Here is a 6,022-nt window from a genome sequence, read left to right as displayed (position 1 = left end):
TGTGCAACAGATTAAATCTATAAAGTTCCAGATTTTTATTTAATAATACATTATTAATAGCTAAAATGGAGGCTGGAGAGATGGCTCAGTGGTTAAGAGCACTCACTGAGTCAAGGTCCTGAGTTCAAATCCTAGCAACCACATGGTGGCTCACAACCATCTGTAATGGGATCTGATGCCCTCTTCTGGCATGTCTGAAGACAGCTACAGTGTACTTGTATATAATAATTAAATAAATAAAATTATTTTTAAAAATAGCTAAAAAAAAAAAAAAAAAAAAAAAAGGCTACCACTGGAGCCTTCATCCAAGGTGGTTGTTTTGGTGGGAGAAGTCTTGTCTCCATAGTGTCCTCTGGATCACTAAGACACTGAGACTTGAGAAGCCATTGCTTCATGTGCTGTTTTGTCTCTTAGCATTTTTATAATCCTTTTCTTTTCTTAAATCGCTATTTTGTAGTTCTGGTGTACAAATCCTTGCTACAGCTGTTTCTGCTTTATCCTTCAACATCCTTATTGAAGGAGTCACGCTGGTGCCCAGAAATGCAGCCAATTTCATTGTGACTTCTTTTATATGGTATGTTAGAGTTTTATATAGTGTATTTTGCTCATATTCACTCTCTTACCCCAACTCCTTCCAAGTCACCCTCCCATACCTACTTTGTGTCCCCCTCTCAAAAACAGAAGACCCATCAAGTTCAATTTGTGCAGGGTATTTTTTCTTGGCTCATACCTATCCACTGAAGCACGGTGGAACTATGTTGTATGGGGACATACCCAAGCCAAGCCCAGAGCATTTCCTTCCTTGTTCTAACTATCCCTAGGCCCAGAAGTTTCTAGCTCCATACAACCTAATCTTCCAAGCTGACTGATTCAATCCAGCTTCTTTTGGCTTCAAACTGAATTGCTCTGTTTGGCCTTATACTAACTTTGGTGATCTGTTCTAATCTTCTGGTTCCTTCTCATTCTGTCTTCACCTGTGTCTAACTTGTTCTCTCTGCAATCTGTCCCTGTAAAAATGGCCTAGTAAAACTCACACACACACACACACACACACACACCTCCCTCCCTCCTCCTCCTTCTTCTTCTTCTTCTTTTTCTTCTTCTTCTTCCTCTCTCTCTCTCTCTCTCTCTCTCTCTCTCTCTCTCTCTCAAACTATTTATAGACAGCAAAAGTCTCATAGCTGTGACTCCTAACCCATAGTGGCTTCTCCTTCCTCTTCCTCTACCTTCTTCCACTGACCCAAAGCTCTGGAAACCTAAACCATACCTATGTGTCTCTGCCCAGCTCTTAGCTGTTGGCATCTTTATTTACCAATCAGAAATAATTTGGGGATACTCAGTATCTACATGTGGACTCTCTGCCTCTGAGGCAACTAGTCTTGGGGGCCCAAAATTAGCATTAGATACAAGCAGCATTAATCCAACCCACTACTAACTGCCAAAAACATAAATAATAAACTTTGTACTTAAAAATGACAGGATTAATACTTTGCCTCTCATCTCCCTTCCTGGTCACTGGGACGACACCCAGGCAAGTGTGTATCAAAGCAAAACAAACAGCACTTGTGTGCTCCAGGCAGCAAATGCCAGCGGTGCCCTGGGGACATGAGAGAGTTTAGTATTTCTGGACAATATGACAGTAAGAATTTTGACTCAAAGCAAAATAGAGAGACTAGAATATTCATAAAGCATGCTGCTATACATAAAGCAGTCTGTTTTTCCAGGAGACCTATGGGCTAACAATAATAATTGGTCACTCTCCTGTGCACACCCAATAGCTAGCCAAAAGACTAGCTGAGTTTTCCCTCAGGCAAGGGAAAAATGGCTATTCTCTAAAGAAATTAAGAGTCCTCTGGGGCCAGCAGGTAAGGGCTCCACCCCAAGCCTAACAGCTTAATTTGCATCCTGGGAATCACAGGAGAGGAAGATCAGCTTCTATGAGTTGTCCTCTAACCTCCATGTTCACACACACAAACACATACACATTGCACAACAAATAGCCTAGCCAGATGTTGGTAAGCATTTCTGAAAGTGCCTTAATCATTCATTCTGAGTTTTATATCTTAAAGTGTCTTTGTTTTTCTTATTTTAAGACCATGTCTCTGTGTAACCCAGGATAGCCTAGAACTTACAATATTTCTGCCTCAACCTCTTAGTTCTTTTATTCTAGTTTCAGGTGTGGATGCCCATACTGGGCTTATTTTTAACAGACAGTTTCATTAATGTAGAATCATGGATTAATATGGTTTGGTTTCTTTAGTTGGTTGGTTTTCTTTCCAGTATTATTTTTTAGAGATTTATTTATTATATATAAGTACACTGCAGCTGTCTTCAGACACACCAGAAGAGGGCATCAGATCTCATTACAGATGGTTGTGAGCCACCATGTGGCTGCTGGGAATTGAGCTCAGGACCTCTGGAAGAGCAGCCAGTGCTCTTAACTGCTGAGCCATCCTTCTAGCCCTCCAGTATCTTTAAGTATAGTTTTTTTCCCCTCTGAGACAGTTTCTCTATGTAGCTCTGGCTGTCCTAGAACTTGCTCTGTGGACCAGGCTGACCTCTAGAGAGACCTGCCTGCCTCTGTCTCACAAGTGCCTGGATTAAAGATGTGCACCACCAGGCCTTCTGTTTTACTTTGCTATTTTATTGAAAACCCACTTCTCACCTGTATTTTTGTGTCATCATGTTTTTATTTTCTTTCTCCCCCTCCCCACTCAGGACAGGGTCTCTCTGTGACCCCAGCTGTCCTGGAACTCACTCTGTAGAGACCTCCAGCTCACAGAGATTCTCCTCCCTCAGCCTCCTGTCCCACCGGTGCCTACCTTCATTGTTTTTAAATATGAGTTTTCTTATCCAGGACTAGTGGTTCCTATCTGTGATCTCAACTCTCAGGATGTTGAGGCAGGAGCATGAGCATGAGCTCAAAGCCAACCTGATCTACATAGTGAGTTAGTGAGTTCCAGACCAGCCTGAGCTACACAGTGAAATTTCTTTAAAAAACAAAACTTTTGTCTGTTTTTACAGTATTTTCTTTGCCATCTTTTTTCCCCCGTCTTTGGATTTGAATGGTTTGTCTATGATGTACATATTTATAGTTGTATTTGTGCCTAGGTTTATCCACCTCAGTGTATTTGTACATAGTGACTGACACAAGTTTGAAGACTGTTGGCTGTCATGTTTGAGTGCCTCTGTCCGACTCTGACTTGCCTTTTTCTTATGGCCTTTCTCTTCCCAACTGTCTACTTGTGTTTCTCCTCTTAAATCTGATCCTGTTTGTGGATTATTTTCATCTTCATGTCAGTTATCTTCACTTTGCTCCTAAGCCATTTCAGACAGTTTTATTTACTTATTTAATTATTTAGACAGAGTCTCACGATGTATCCCAGCCTTGACCATGAGATCCTCCTGCCTCAGTCTCCCAGGTACTGGATTATACCACACTGGCTAGCTAGTCAACTTTTTTAATTAATTTATTTCATGTGTAGATGTTTTACCTGCATGTAATTATGTATACCAAGTATATCTGCATTTTTTACGTGTGCCACATGCATTCCTGGTGCCAGAATGAGACGGGAAGAGGAGATTGAATTTTCTGGAACTAGAGTTACATATGGTTGTGAGCTGACATGTAGTTGCTGGGAATTGAACTCAGGACCTCTGGAAGAGCAGCCAGTGCCCTTGACTGCTGAGCCACCTCTTCAGCCCCATCTAGTTGGTGTTTAATCCACTTGAACTTTGCAACTGGAGTCTCTGACTTGTCCCAATTTCTATAGATTATTGTCTGTGTACCACATGTTAAATCTTGGTATATTTTGGTAATATCTCCTATGATACCTTTTTATTTTTTATTTCTTTGTGTCTTTTAAAAAATTATTGATTTATTATTTATAAGCACACTGTAGCTGTCTCTAGACACACCAGAAGAAGGTGTCAGATTCTATCACAGGTGGTTGTGAGCCACCATGTGGTTGCTGGGCTTTCAACTCAGTCAGTGCTCATAACCGTTGAGCCATTTCTCCAGTCCCCTTTGTGTCTTTTTGTTTTAAGTGAATGTCACATTGTGTGTGGTTGGGTTGGATTGTGGCTTTAACTTTTCAGGGCTTTATGTTTTAATTGAGTTTGATTTTTAGATTAGTGAGGATTGAACGTAGGGCCTCATACATGTCAAGCAAACACTCTGACAGAGTCCTAGGCTTTTTTTTATGGCTTTGGGATGCTTTGTGTTTAAAAAGAAATTTGTGCATTATTTTAAGTAATGCAGTCATATTCCAGCATTGGTGTTGCTGTGTCAACCTTTCTCCCCTCCTGTCCCCTTCCCTCCCCTCCTCTCCCCTCCTCTCCCCTCCCTTCCCCTCTCCCCTCCCCTCCTCTCCCCTCCTCTCCTCTCCCCTCCCCTCCTCTTCCCTCCCCTCCCCTCCTCTCCCCTTCCCTCCTCTCCTCTCCCCTCCTCTCCCCTTCCCTCCCCTCCTCACATTTGTATATCTTGTTGGGGCTTCTTGCTCTTGTTTGGATCTGGAAATTTAGAAATTAGCCTACTTTTAACTTAATTAGTGCTTCAAAATAAAAGGGAAACGAAACTGCGATTTTTGGAGTTTTTTGGTTGTGTTGCCAGCAAGGGAAATGCTTGAGTAAAAGTGAATGAGTCACCTGCCTCTCTGTTGTGTTTTCCCAGTTCACAGGAGCAGGTTGGGCTGCGATAACAACAGTTATTATTGTTTCCTTTCTGGTATCTTTACTAAATGCTTTCCATGTTTCATCTCCTCATATGTAAGGGTGCCAGCTGTGTCACAGCAATCAGACGTCAGCTGTGTCGTGATGGCTTTCAGGGTTTCTCCTTCATATCTAAAGTTCCTGATTTTAGTCATTTATTTTACTTTTGTTTGTTTTCTTTTGTGGTTATTTTTGGTTTTTGTTTGCTTGTTTTTTTCCAAGACAGGGTTTCTCTGTGTAGCCCTAGATGTCCTGGAACTTGCTCTGTAAACCAGGCTGGCCTCAAACTCAGAGAAATTTGCCTGCCTCTGCCTCTGAAGTGCTGGGATTAAAGGCATGTGCCACCGCTGCTGGGCTCATTTTTATTGTTTTATTAGATATTAATATATTTCTTTACTATTTAAGGAAGTGTATATATCCACATCTTTTCATATAACAATAGGTACAGAACAGCTCTGTAAAGATGGGCTAGTGAAGGAAAATGTGTGTATGTATTTCTTCATTTTTCAGTATACTGCAAAATAAAAAAATAGAGGGATTAATAAACTAAGACATGTTTACCTGTAGATATTGATCCAATAGAATTTTTTCCAGCCGTAACTATAGAATCCTAAGAATTTTATCACCTTTGCTTTATAACCAAGATGTAGTTGATGTGTATATAAAAAAGAAAAGATGATGTCCTGGGTTTAGGCAGCAATGTTAGGAAAAAGATGGAGAGAGTGGGGGGGTATGGCCCATGGAGGTACAGTAGGGCATAAGAGAAAGGCAGATGCCTCTGGGGGACCCATGTTGGGAATCTCTTCCCCCTGAGGAACCAGCCACAAGATTGTATAATAGTATAGTACAGAATAGAGTTTATTCAGGTCGTGGGGAGGGGACTTAAGAGGGTAGTAGAGGCAGAGAGAGAAAAGAGAGAAGAGAAGCAGAGGCTGGCCATGAACATGTGTGTGGGGGTGGAGGGAATGGGGAGAAGGGGGGTGGGGGTAGCAAGAGACCAAGAGGCCAAGAAAGCAAGAGAACAAGAGAGAGAGAGAGAGAGAGAGAGAGAGAGAGAGAGAGAGAGAGAGAGAGAGAGAAGGGAGCAAGTAGCCCCTTTTATAGTGTCAGGTCACTGGGGTGTGGTTTACAGAATCCCAACAGTAGTAATATTAATCTTTTATCTCTTTCTTTAGTTGTAACTGTAAAATAAAACTAGATCATATAAAGCAAGCATTATGCTTATATTTAATAACATTTTGGTTTGTCAATAAAATACAGACACACTAGCTATTTATTATGTTTTTAATACAATACTTTCTAATCTATTGAA

Source organism: Micromys minutus (genome assembly GCF_963924665.1).
Source record: "Micromys minutus genome assembly, chromosome: 19".
Lineage (NCBI taxonomy): Eukaryota > Metazoa > Chordata > Mammalia > Rodentia > Muridae > Micromys > Micromys minutus.
This window is presented reverse-complemented; position numbering follows the sequence as displayed.